General features: G+C 45.1%; 1 pseudogene; it reads right to left on the bottom strand.

Annotated features, from left to right (window-relative positions):
• LOC114284937 (CBL-interacting serine/threonine-protein kinase 6-like) overlaps positions 1–14,583 on the bottom strand; it is a 63,744-nt pseudogene that overhangs the window by 26,285 nt on the left and 22,876 nt on the right.

Raw genomic sequence — 14,583 nt, forward strand, 5'->3', positions numbered from 1 at the left:
AAGGAGAGGTAATGGTAATAGTAGTGGCAGTAGTGGTAGTGGTGGCAATGGTAGTAGTAATGGTAGTCGTAGAGGTGAAGTAACGACAGTGGTAATAATGGTAGTAGTGAAATGGCGTTTGCAGTAGTGGTGAAGGTGGTAAAGGAGATGAGTGGTGAGAGAGAGATGAGTGAGAGACAGATAGAGGAGAGAGAGAGAGAGAGAGAGAAAGACAGAGTGATGAGCGAGAGAGAGACAAAGTGGTCGCTAAAAGTGCATTTTCTTGTGGTGGATAGATAAATCGAGAGGGAGCTCCGTAAATAGAGAAGACGGAAATGAGAGAGTGAGCAACGCGAACACAGTGAGGGAGAGAGAGAGAGAGAGAGAAAGAGAAGAGAGAGAGAGAGTGAGACAAAAAGATAAAGAGATAGAGAGTGAGAGACAGAAAAAGAGATAGAGAGAGAAGAGAGATGAACGAGAGAGACAAAGAGAGAGAGATAGAGAGAAGAGAGATGAGCGAGAGAGACACAGAGAGAAGAGAGATGAACGAGAAAGACAGAGAGAGAAAAGAGCGAGAGAGACAGAGAGAGATGAGATGAGTGAGAGAGACAGAGAGAGATGAGAGAGATAGATAGAAGAGAGATGAGCGAAAAGACAGGGAGAAAAAAGAGATGAGAGAAGAGATAGATGAGTGAGAGACACAGAGAGAGAAAGAGAGAGATAGAGAGAGACAGATAGACAGGAAAAAAGAGTAATGAGTGAGAGAGCGAAAGAGAAGAGAGAGACGAAGATGAAAAAATGGGTGAAAAGATATAGACAATGAGAGAGAGAGAGAGAAAAGAGCGAAAAGAGATAAACAAGAGAGAGATGAGCGAGAGAGATAAAGAGAAGAGAGACAGAGAGAGAAGAGAGATGAGAGAAATAGATAGAAGAGAAATGAACGAGAGACACAGAGAGAAAGAGAGAGAGAGAGAGAGAGAGAGAGACAGACAGACAGACAGAGAAGAGTGATGAGTGAGAGGGAGAAAAATAAAAGAGACAGAGAGAAAGAGAGAAACAGACAGACAGAGAAGCGTGATGAGTAAGAAAGAGAGAGAGAGAGAGAGAGAGAGAGAGAGAGAAGAGAGACAGAGACGGAGAGATAGGAAGATGAAAAACTGGGTGAAAAAGTTTCGTGTCTAAAGCCTCCTTTTCTAGTAGTGAGTCGTTTCTATCATTCATGGGTAGAATAGAGGCGCGGATTTGAGAATTGTATATTTTATATAAATATCAAATTGAAATATTTTATACAATCATACCTATTTAGGGAGTGTGATTAAATAAATAAATATATATATATATATATATATATATATAATTACACTTATTTAAAAAGTGTGATTAAAAAGTAGTAATGTATATATAATCACACTTTAATTAAAATGTGTGATTAAAAAATACATATATAATCACACTTATTTAAAAAGTGTGATTAAAAAGTAGTAGTGTATATATAATCACACTTTAATTAGAAGGTGTGATTAAAAAATATATAAATAATCACACTTTAATTAGAATGTGTGGTTAAAAAATATATATATAATCACACCTATTTAAAAAGTGTGATTAAAAAGTAGTAGTGTATATATAATCACACTTTAATTAGAAGGTGTGATTAAAAAATATATAAATAATCACACTTTAATTAGAATGTGTGATTAAAAAATATATATATAATCACACTTGTTTAAAAAGTGTGATTAAAAAGTAACAGTGTATATATAATCACACTTTAATTAGAAGGTGTGATTAAAAAATATATAAATAATCACACTTTAATTAGATAAAAAATATATATATAATCACACTTGTTTAAAAAGTGTGATTAAAAAGTAGCAGTGTATATATAATCACACTTTAATTAGAAGGTGTGATTAAAAAATATATAAATAATCACACTTTAATTAGAATGTGTGATTAAAAAATATATATATAATCACACTTGTTTAAAAAGTGTGATTAAAAAGTAGTAGTGTATATATAATCACACTTTAATTAGAAGGTGTGATTAAAAAATATATAAATAATCACACTTTAATTAGAATGTGTGATTAAAAAATATATATATAATCACACTTGTTTAAAAAGTGTGATTAAAAAGTAGTAGTGTATATATAATCACACTTTAATTAGAAGGTGTGATTAAAAATATATATATATAATCACACTTAATTGAAAAGTGACATAAAAAATAAATATTATCACACTCAATCAAATTAAGTGTGATTAAAATATCAATCTAATTTTTTTTATCACACTTCCAATAAAAGTGAGATCTTTTTTTTTGTCAAAGTGTGATCTTTAACTATTTTTGTAGTAGTGAGCCCAAATATGCAAGAAAGTATGGCTAATATATTGAGCAAAATAAGGCAAGAAAGAGGGAGGAGAAGACTTACCCTTGAAGACCAAATCTTTGACAACTCTTGGACCAAGTTTGGAGGCTCCTTAGCTCTGGAAAACAGCTCCAAGTGGCTGGAATGGATGGTGGTGGTGTGGTGCTAGGTGGTGGTATAGAAATGGTGTAGGGTTTGGGAGGTTTTGAGGGTTGGAGTGTAGAGAGAGAGAGATACAATGTAGGAGCTCCAAACCAAAATTTTGTAACCCTCTAAACACAGCTGGGGGGCCTGGATATATAGGCAAAAGAGGGGGGAAAAAAGGGAGGGAATGGAATTCAAGTTTCTCTCCAAAAGTTGGCCCCCCCGGATACAAAATCTGGGGGGAAACAGAGGGCATTTCTGTAAAGTACCTGGAGAGAGGATCATGGCCGGCCGGTTTCCTAGGGTTTAGGTGGCCGGACGGCTCTCCCCATGGCCGGTCGGCCAAGGGCCAAAAGGGTCAATGAAGATTAATGGCCGGCCATGCCAAAAAGAGGGCCTCTCATGCGTGCACAACACAACCATGTGGTCAAAAACTGGAGAGAATGAACCAGGAGAGAGAAAATGCCACTTTTAGGAGGGGTTCAAAAGGTTCACATAGAATTACTGGCCGGCCATATGATATTGGTGGCCTCCCAGGTGTGTACAACACAAATATGTGGTTTGGGGTAAGAAAAAGTGGCCTTAGGGTGGTCAACATTGGCCTTCAAGTGAGAAAAACGGGCGACGGAGGGCGATGGAGGAATAAAACTGGTTGTCAGAACAATTACTGGCCTCCCACCCTTCTATGACCTTTTTAATAATAAAACAGAGGTCCCTGCCAAAAATGAACTCAAACCGATGCAAAATGGAGGTTCGGGGGCCGAAACGCGCAGCCCGAGGCCCTGAAAACTGACTGTTAGGCACCGGAAGTGGTGTTCGACCACGAAGTTGGTTTTTCGAGCCACAGTGTCCCTCAAAAGGGAGAAAATAAGATGCATGCCAAAAACCAGAGCAAACGGAGGTGGTTAAGCGGTCCCTAACCGAGGCACACGGCCAACGGCTCCGAAAAACCGGAAACCGGGCTCCAAACGGGAAAAATGGCCTACGACCACGAAATGTAGCCTACGGTCACTGAGAGATGATCTACGAGACCTCTCCCTCCCTTCGGGAAGAGAAAACAGAGCCTGGTTCGCAAACCGAGGCAAAGCATGAAAGAGTCCGGAAGTCCGGAGGCAAGGCTCGCAGCCGAGACTCTGAAACCTCTGAACGAGCACGATATGCAACATCACCAAGCGCTCAATCGGTGACGTCTGAGTCTTAAGGTCGGTCAAAAATGGGGTGTCTACAGTTGCCCTTCTTTGACAGAACTCGAAAGTCATAAGTGACGGGAGTGAATGTCAAAGCCCAGAGACGACCCATTTTTGACAAGGCCGAAGACTTAGACAAACATACAAAATAACAAAGATGTGCCCACAGGCATGCCCTCAGGCAGGGGTAAAATGCAAAATGATATGCACAAAGCCGAATGTAGCTCATGATCATGCAAACACAGCAAGCTGTAATGAGGCAAGTATTCGCAAATAGATGCAACAGTTTTAAGCAAGAATGCAAAGCAACAACTACATTTCATGCAGTTAGGAATGCAGAGAATTATTCAATTCTCGTCGCGTCTCACATGGAGAAGATACGATACTTACGCGATTCGTCTGGTCGCACCAGCTTCAAATGAACCGTACATACAATATCGTGCCTGCAAAATAAAGAAACTCAACAAGCACAACATATCTAACAACATATGTTCAATGTAATATCGAATGCAGATAATCGCGGTGTTGATAGAAAAGTGCATCGCAATGCGGGAAGAAACGCGCGTGACAACGCGAGTTTAAGCACGGAGGCTTGGTGATATCAAAGAGACGTGCATAACAATGCAAGTATGTGCATGAGAATGCAAGTTACGTGCATGAGAATGCAAGTTATGTGCATGATAATGCAGAACAAGCGTAAACCAGGATGTATGTTTGTCACAAAACAACGAGCAAGGAAATGCATGTTTCGGCGAGGGCGACTCGATCGCGGCCTCCGGTTCACCTCCCGGAGAGGTTACAACATGTTCAAAAGTATATATCTCACTTTTGATGAGTAATGATGAGACGCGCATCGGAAGTTGAAGTTGAGGTTCCGGCGGAGCGATTTCGCGACAAAAAGTGCACTTCTCTTGTACTTTTTCAGGTCCCGGGGACTCCAATCCTCCCCAAAATTTGCAGGGACCTTGGGGGGCATGTGGGGAACATCACCGGCCATCTTTATTGGGAGAGGGAGGCCATCGGCCAGTTTTTGAAAAGGGAATGGCCGGCCTGCCAGAAAAAGTGGCCGGCTGGTCACTTTACCAAATTCGGGGCAATTTTGTACTTTCACCCTCTTTTCTTTAAATCCACTCATCCAAACACTTCGTGCTCACAAGTGCAGCTCCGAAATCATCTCCTCTAGCTTCCCAAACCATTTTCTCCCTCAGATCTGTGCTCTATACGCGTTTTCCAACGTCCCACGCAAGTTATTTTCGCGAAATCTTTCAGTTTTAAGTACTTTGAACCGATTAAATTTTGATTTCGGGGCTTCTTTTCTCATTTTTGCCACTTGAGGTGAGTTTGTCTCAATATTTGGAAGATTTTCTCGGGAGTTGACTTTTGTTGACTTTTTTAGTTCCCGAGAGTTGACTTTTGTTGACTTTTTCCAATTTTGGCTCATTTTTGCCCCTTTTGCAGATTTTCTGAAATGGCTGGTCATTTCCCCCACGGTGGAGGTCCTCCGGACGCCGGAGGTGATCCCGACATCATGGCTCTGCCTCCGAGGGTTCGACTTTTCGTACCTGAGAGGTACGACCCACCGACACATATTCTTCCGCGGGCTGTTTTCTATCACTTCACCGATTTCGATGAGCGAGCACCCAGGGATCTCCTTCTGCGGGAGCCAGAGTATCACCTCTCCCATGAGGCACGAGAGGTATTTACTTCGTTCTTACCTTTTCTGTAACATATTATGAATTTTTCATGCATTCTGTTTGCACTCTGAACACACGGTTCAATCACTTGAATTCCTGAATACTCAGCCCATAAATTGATTGTGAACACGCAGCCCACACACTGATTTTCTGAATACATAGTCCGAATTAAAGGTGAACACGCAGCACACACTGATTGAGAGTTGAACACGCAGCCCAAAACACTGATTTTTTGAACACACAGCCCAAATTGAAGGTGAACACGCAGCACACACTGATTGAGAGTTGAACATGCAGCCCAAACACTGATTTTCTGAACACACAGCCCAAATTGAAGGTGAACACGCGGCACACACTGATTGAGAGTTGAACATGCAGCCCAAAACACTGATTTTCTGAACACACAGCCCAAATTGAAGGTGAACACGCAGCACACACTGATTGAGAGTTGAACACGCAGCCCACACTGATTTTCTAAACACACAGCCCAAATTGAAGGTGAACACACAGCACACACTGATTGAGAGTTGAACACGCAGCCCAAACACTGATTTTCTGAACACACAGCCCAAATTGAAGGTGAACACGCAGCACACACTGATTGAGAGTTGAATACGCAACCCAAAACACTGATTGTCTGAACACACAACCCAAATTGAAGGTGAACACGCAGCACACACTGATTGAGAGTTGAACACGTAGCCCACACTGATTTTCTGAACACACAGCCCAAATTGAAGGTGAACACACAGTGCACACTGATTGAGAGTTGAACACGCAGCCCAAAACACTGATTTTCTGAACACACAGCCCAAATTGAAGGTGAACACGCATCACACACTGATTGAGAGTTGAACACGCAGCCCACACTGATTTTCTGAACACACAGCCCAAATTGAAGGTGAACACACAGCACACACTGATTGAGAGTTGAACACGCAGCCCACACTGATTTTCTGAACACACAGCCCAAATTGAAGGTGAACATGCAGCACACACTGATTGAGAGTTGAATACGTAGCCCAAAACACTGATTTTCTGAACACACAGCCCAAATTGAAGGTGAACACGTAGCACACACTGATTGAGAGTTGAACACGCAACCCACACTGATTTTTTGAACACACAGCCCAAATTGAAGGTGAACACACAGCGCACACTGATTGAGAGTTGAACACGCAGCCCAAAACACTGATTTTCTGAACACACAGCCCAAATTGAAGGTGAACACGCAGCACACACTGATTGAGAGTTGAACACGCAGCCCACACTGATTTTCTGAACACACAACCAAAATTGAAGGTGAACACGCAGCACACACACCGATTCTGAACACGCGGCTCACTTACTTTACTTTGCACGCAGCCTATTCATTTTATTTGCACGCAGCTTATTCATTTTATGCTGAAACATGTATTCATTCTGAATGCAGGTGACTTCTCGCACTGTGCGGGGATATGGCTCTACCGTGGCGAGAGATTGGTACGCCGAGCTCCCGGAGGCTGTTCGGGATTTGGTTGACTTGGCGGGGTTTGGGCCCTTCTGTACTGGGCTATCTCGTTGTCCTGCCAAGAGGACATTGATGGCCGCCTTGGTGGAGAGATGGTGGGACACCACCAACTCCTTCCATTTTTCTGCCATGGGGGACTTGACTATGGCCCCGTTTGACTTTGCCGTACTGACTGGCCTTGACGTGGGAGGTTGGCCCATCCCTTACGACGAGGACATGGGCCAGTGGGAGGCTGCTTGGATATATTTGCTGGGGGTTTGCCCGCCTGTTGATAGATCTTCGGGGAGAGTCTGATACACCTGGTTCTCTTCCCATTTCCGGCGGGTGGAGATGGAGCCCGGGACTCCTGAGGAGGCAGCACAGTATGCCCGCGGCTTTCTGATGTTCCTCTTCGGGACCACTTTGTTTGCCGACAGGGGGAACACTGTTGGGCTTTATCTGTTGAGTGCTTTGGTGGACCTGTCACAGGTCAGACGGTATGACTGGGGTGGCGCCGGCTTGGCTACCCTTTATTGCTACATGAGCACGACCTCCCGCGGACGGGGGGACTTACTTGGCGGCTATTAGAGAGCCTGGGAGGTACTTTCTGCCCTCTTGATTTACATTTCTGCTCCTCATTACTTGCACATTACACACACGGCGCACTTTATACTATGTATCGTGCACTTTGCCCTCAGCACTTCGTATTCTACTTTGTTTTCCACAGTTGTGGGTCTATGTGTATTTCCCGACATTGGCCCCGGAGTTGGTGGTAGAGGGACCTCTCGTGACCCCGTACTCATTTGTATTTGAAGGCCAGCACCGGCCAAGACCTCGGGAGTCTTTCCTTTATCTGCGGCAATACTTCGACACGGTGCGGTCGACGGAGGTATTTCAGAACTCTCAGTTCTTTCTGTTTTCATCTTTGATTTGTCCTGTACATTTTCGATTTCTGCTTAGTTTATGCGTCTGTTATCCGTAGATTACATGGCAGCCATGGGCGCCTTTAGGTGAAGGCCTCCGATTCCAGTTTGCCGGAGGGTGGGGTGCCTCCCGGTACAGGATTCTGTTCGAAGGGCCAGTTGGTAGGGCCTGGTTTTTGGGGGACTGCTTCTTGCGTCAGGTCTGGGGGTACACTTCTCAGGACCATCCCTTAGCACCCCCAGTCGATATGCAGATTGCTGATAGGCTCTCTTCCCGGGATGTTGTTAGTGCTATGCTGGGTACTGATGCTTTGCTACATCTTGAGGAGGGGGATTACGCTACTTACCGTCACATATACCTGATGCCTCCATTGACGGGAGTTCGTACTCCGACGATGAGGCCTGCTGGCATGCCATCTTCGAGCCAGGCCCGGGCTCGGGCTGTAGAGGCCCCTTCCACCAGCAGGGCTGGTATATCTAGAGGTGGGGGTGGATTGGTTCCCCCGATTCCTCTGACTTATCCTCATCCTGGATGGCCGGACATGCCGACCGAGTTGATGGGGTGGCAATATGGGACTACCTCTCCGATTCCGATCCCGATAGAGCCTCCGATGCCCGGCCATCGATATGTTAGAGACCCCGACTCACCACTGGTATGTTTTACGGCTTTGATTCATTACTCAGATACTTGGACGTTCATTTCTTTACTGATACCCTTGCCTTTGCATCTGCAGCCCCCTGTTGAGTACATGGATCAGGTGCTCGAGATGGTAGCCTTACTTGAGGGGATGGTCCTGCGGAGGGAGGCGCAGTTGTCCATCATGGGCTTCCAGGTACCTTTTAGTTTTCTGGCATTTATCATACTTCTGATGATATGCTGATTTCTACTGCATTGATAGGCTACTTGTGTAGAGCACATCTGACACACACCTCACTTATACACTGTGTTTACATGTACCCATTTCATGTAGTTTTCTTGTATCTGCATCTGAGGTACATATTTGGACTGATGTATTTAAATTGAACTCTTTATTCTCAGATGCCCCCGGTATATGCTCAGCTGCAGGCCGGGCCACCTGGGCCTTCTCGGGGAGATGGACCATCCGGGCATTTTCGAGGAGCTGGGCCATCCAGGCCTTTTCGAGGAGTTGGGCCATCTGGGCCTTTTCGAGGAGCTGGAGGGGGGGTCGTCTCATAGACACAGAGCACACATTATAGAGGAGGAGCCTGGTGAGGATGAAGAGGAGGAGGCTACAGATCGTCAGTCAAAGACATCTGCTGACAGAGAGGACGGCTCCGGTCTTGGTTCCGGGAGTGGAGGCGAGGCTGAGGGGGATACCGAGGATGACGACTCCGATTCAGATGATGATAATGGCGATGGTGGCGGAGAGTCTATTCCGCAGAAGAGGGCGAAGAGGGCCTCTTATTCCTGCTCTTGAGAGCACAAATGCGGCTGTTTCCTTTTTTATTTATCTTTTTGCTAGTAGTTGTAGCACATTGTACATTGTTGGGCAGTTTTATTCTTTGTAAAACCTGTGCCTTAGCCTGCAAAATGTTGTAACAAGCAAGGCACGATGGAATGAAACAGCTTTTGAAAAAAGTGTTGTATTTTAAACTCTTAGCATCATATCGCATCATTTTGCACCATAATGAGATTGAATGGAAATGTGCATTGTGCATTTTGCCCAGTCAGGTAGTGAACCGACGCAACAACTTAACTTTCTAAGATATAACAAAACCTTAGCAAGTTTACAACTGGATAAGCAAAACACAATAGTGTTGACAACTCAATAAACAAGACTCAAACAAAAAATTGCTTAAACAAAGAGTAACAACTCAAAAACACGAAACATGACAGCTCGACAAACGACTCGATAAGCACAACGACAACTCGATAAACAAAACAACAACTCGATAAACAAAACTTAACAAAAAAAAGTGTACTTCGGACGATCTGGGCAACGGAACACATCCGAAACAGAGGGAAATAGAGGCCTTCGACACACCCGTTGCATGGAAATGCTTGAAACTTTCTCTTGGAGGGTAAAACAGGGCTAAAGACACACATTGGAGCATGGCCGGCTACTTTTGGGAGCCGGCCGGCCAGATTTATTGCAAAGGGGAGGCCACCGGCCAGGTTTTGAAAAAAGAAATGGCCGGCCTGCCAGAAAAGGTGGCCGGCCGGCCACTCAGCTCAGCAACCGTCAAATTTTTGACACTTGTCCCCCGAATAGTGTCTTTTCCTCTTTAAAAGCCTTAGCTCCGTTTTTTGATTCAATTCATCTTAGTTTTGCACAAAAATGGAGGCATTTCTCGTTGAAAATCTCACAGCTTGGATCGCTTCTCTAGATGGTTCGAAAAAGTTGAACTTCCGGGGTTTCGGCTTGAATGCACTGTTCGCGCTGAGTCGCACTTCGCTGCACCTTCCTTTCCTCTATGCCGCAGCGAGGTTTTGGAACCCGGTGACGCATGTCTTTAGCTTTGGCGGGCAAGAGGTATGTCCAACTTTTGAAGATTTTCAAGTTTTGATGGAATCTGAATCTCATGAAGAGATCTTGCCCCAGTTCCGCTTTGGCCACGCCCAAGCTTTAGGGCAGATGTGTGGACTCACCGCGCATGATGCTCGGTCTCTGATCTGTAATGGGGAACTGGATATCCTCGGTTTGATTCATCGCTTTTCTGACGTTGGTGACCGCAGCAACCATTATTGGCAAGGTTTCCGGCAACACGCCCTTTGCTTGTGCCTGCTGTCTCACTTTCTGCATTCCCCGGGCTTTGGCGGATTTAGCATTCATCTGATTGAAGTTGCTCAAGGCTTGAAAGAAGAAAAGAGCTGCATCGCCATGACCTTGGCCGAGACACTGATGGGCTTGGATGCTATCTATTGCCGGGAGACGACTAGATTTGCTGGGAGTCCACTGCTGCTGCAGGTAATGTTTCCCACCCAATCTTACATATGTATTTGCTCACATCACTCGGCCCTCAAGCTCGGTTTTTCTCACAAAAACCCTTTTCTCACTTTTCTCCCACCGTACATCTCTCTATTCTTTATTCTTTCATTTTTCATCCCTCCCCAGGTATGGTTGATGGACAAATTGTAGGTTGTGGACTCTTGCCCAGCCTACTCAGCTCGAGGCTATTTCTTTTGACAGTGCCTAGTTGATGCCCCTGATGAAAGGTGGTGGTTAGACTAGATGTGCAATTTTTCTACAGGTCGCATTGCTTGGTGTTGCCCTTGGCTCAATCTCCCGGCAATGAGCTATAGCATGTCCCGGGTGATCGGGATCCAGTTGATTGGTCTGACCCACTGTGTGTTCTACTTTCCGTTCCGGTTCCTGCGCCAGTTCGGTCATGATCAGATTTGCCCGCCAGAGGGGATTGAGTACCCGGCTGCTTTCCCGGTCCGTGGTGCACAGCTTGCCCGATATGCCACAGTATGGAGGACTAGAGAGCTCCTGGCCCCTGCTCCCACTTTCAGTTGCACTTTGTCTGACGAGTGCTTGGATTGGCTTAATGAGGAGGCACAGATTGGGCCTAGCTTGGCATCAGAGGCTTCGACCAGCTCTGGGAGGGGGCACAGGGATACTTGACTTGACTATGCTCCGGATTTATTGCTTTATTAGTACTTTCAAGTTTTCTTTACGAATGTAATAAAAAGCAACTTCGATTGTATGCAAGAGCAGGAGAACTCTGTTTTGAAATCAATGAAATTGAAGGTTGTGGTACTGAAAATTTTCCGCTTTGGTCCAAAAATGGTCTTAGTTGTAAAGAGATTAATTTGAACAAAGTCAATTTTTATTAAAACTTTTCAAAACCATTTTCGATATGGATCAGAACTGAACACGCCTAAGATCTGTCACTGAGATGCACAACCCCGGATCCCTGCAACTGGAAAGTTGCCCCTAGTTTGAAGAGTACCGTGGCACTGCATGGCAACGGAAAGTTGCCCCTAGTTTGAATAGCACTGCACCGGAGATTGCGATAAATGCTGATGGATAAAGATGACTGAGATGGTCAAAATGGACAAAGTTGATCGGGAAAAAGTTCATGGCTGAACTTCAGGATGAAGTTGCCTATGTATCCCAAAGATGGGAATCAAGCCTTACGTAGTTCAGGCTTAGGTTCACTCGAGTATTTTCACTCTCTTTTTACGCTCTAACGTTTGCCAAGGTCGCCCTTTGCGGGTTTTCAACCTTGCGAGCTCAGTTTTTATGTTTTCCAATTTTTTGTGCTCTAACTTTTGCCTAGGTCGCCCTTTCGGGTTTTCGGCCTAGCGAGCCTCTCAAGGGTAATATTTCTTCAACTTGTCCATGTTGATCGGTTGGGAAAATTCCAGGCCATCTAGGTCCATCAGAACCACAGCTCCACCTGACCAGATAGCTTTGATGATATAGGGACCAGTCCAATTAGGTCTGAACTTGCCCCTTGGGTCGTGGATGGGAGCTTGGTTGTCCTTGAGCACCAAATCTCCTTCCTTTAGATTCCTGGACTTAACTTTCTTGTTGAAAGCCCGGGCAATTCTGCGTTGATAACCTTGAACATGGTACAGTGCTTTCAGTCTTCTCTCATCAAAGAGCATGAGTTCCTCAAGCCCGCTCTGCTGCCAATCTGCTTCGGCTATTTGACACTCAGCCAATACTCGTAATGACGGAACTTCAATCTCGATAGATAGAACGGCCTCCATCCCATAAACTAATGAATACGGAGTTGCTCCGGTAGAAGTTCTAATTGAAGTCCTGTAGCCCCACAGAGCAAATGGCAGCTTATCTGGCCAATCCCGGTAGGTTTCCACCATCTTCTGCAATATGTGTTTGATATTCTTGTTGGCGGCCTCGACCGCTCCGTTGGTTTGCGGCCGGTATGTGGATGACTTATGGAAAGCCACGTTGTATTTCTCCAATAAGTCAATCACTTCCTTCTTAAAGTGGGAACCATTATCTGAAATGACCTCGTTTGGGACCCTATAGCGACAGATGATGTTGCTTCTGATAAACTTTGCAACGTGCGACGCCTTCAACACCGCATACGATTGGGCCTCGACCCACTTTGTGAAATAATCTATCGCAACCAGGATGAACTCATGCCCATTCGACCCCTTCGGAGTGACAGCCCCGATCACATCGATTCCCTAAACTGAAAATGGCCAAGGCGAAGTCATGTTGTACAGTTTCGACGGCGGGATATTCATGCGATTTGCATGGATCTGACATTTGTGGTATCGCCGAACAAAACTAATACAATCCTCCACCATGGTGGACCAATAGTAACCCTGTCTGAGGATCTTTCGTGCTAGCATTACTCCATTCATATGCGCACCGCATTCTCCTCCATGGATGGCCTCCATCAGGCGCTTCAATTCCTCGACTTCAACACACAACTTATGCATTCCCAGATGACTTCTCTTATACAGCTTACCCCCACAGATGATGAACTGAACGACCATTCTTCTGATTGCCCTTTTATCCTTGGCATTTACCCCTGGCGGGTATACTTCATTTTCCAAGAAATTCCAAATGTCGTAATACCAGGGGTTTTCGTCCTGAACCTCATTTATAGCAGCGATCGACTCATAGGCTGGCGCAAATTTCTGGTCAATGACGACTGGACGCATCCGGATTCCAAACGGGATGTCTATCATGGAAGATAGAGTTGCTAAAGAATCTGCGAACCTGTTGTTCTCTCTTGGAAGATGAGCAAAGTTTAGCTTTTCAAACCGAGGAATTAACAAGTCCAAGGTCTGGTGGTACATCATCATCTTTTCTTCTTTAACTTTCCAGTCTCCTTTTGCTTGAGACACAACAAGGTTTGAATCCCCGATGACGTCCAACCGTCTTGCTCCTAGTTCCAGGGCTGCTTCTAGACCGGCAATGCATGCCTCATATTCTGCTTCGTTGTTCGAGACTTTGAACCGGAGTTTGAAGGCTAGAGGGATACGGGAATTGTCGGGTGCTATCAGCAACACTCCTATCCCATACCCGTACTGATTTGATGCTCCGTCAAAGTACATCGTCCAATACTCGTCGTCGATGTGCAAAATGGCTTCATCTGGGAATAAGTATTCAATTGCTTCACCTCCTTTGACTGGATGATCGGCTAAGAACTCTGCCACTGCTCTTCCCTTGACTGACTTGCTTGTTACATATTTTAGATCGAATTCGGAGAGCAACAGCAACCAACGAGCTAGCCTACCCGTAAGTGCTAGTTTCTCGAAAAGGTATTTGATGGGATGCAGTCGTGAAACCAACATTACGGAGTGAGCTAACAAGTAGTGCCACAGCTTCCTGGTAGCCCGTACCAAAGCCAAACAAGCCTTCTCCAGCGGAGTGTAGTGGGTCTTGTAATCCAATATCTTCTTGCTCAGATAGTAGATGGCCCTCTCCACCTTATCATCTGATTCTTGTGCGAGCATGCAGCCCATTGTAGTCTTGGTCACTGAAAGATATAATATCAACGGTTTTCCCGGCTCTGGCGGTGACAACACGGGCGGGTTCTGTAAATATTCCTTGATCTGTTGAAAAGCAGCTTGGCATCGGCCGTCCCATTAGAATTTCTTGTCTTTCTTCAAGAGACCAAAAAGTGGTTCACAAGTCAAGGTTAATTTTGAGATAAACCGTCTTATGAATTGCACTTTACCCAGAAAGCCTCGCACCTCCTTTTCAGTCCTTGGTGGTGGCATTTCTAAGATGGCTTTGATCTTTGAAGGGTCGACCTCGATGCCCCTTTGTGTAATCAGAAATCCCAATATTTTTCCCACTGTAACACCAAACGTACACTTCTGAGGATTCAGCCGCAACC

This window comes from Camellia sinensis, chromosome 5, assembly GCF_055761805.1.
Source record: "Camellia sinensis isolate YWXY chromosome 5, ASM5576180v1, whole genome shotgun sequence".
NCBI classification, from domain to species: Eukaryota; Viridiplantae; Streptophyta; class Magnoliopsida; order Ericales; family Theaceae; genus Camellia; species Camellia sinensis.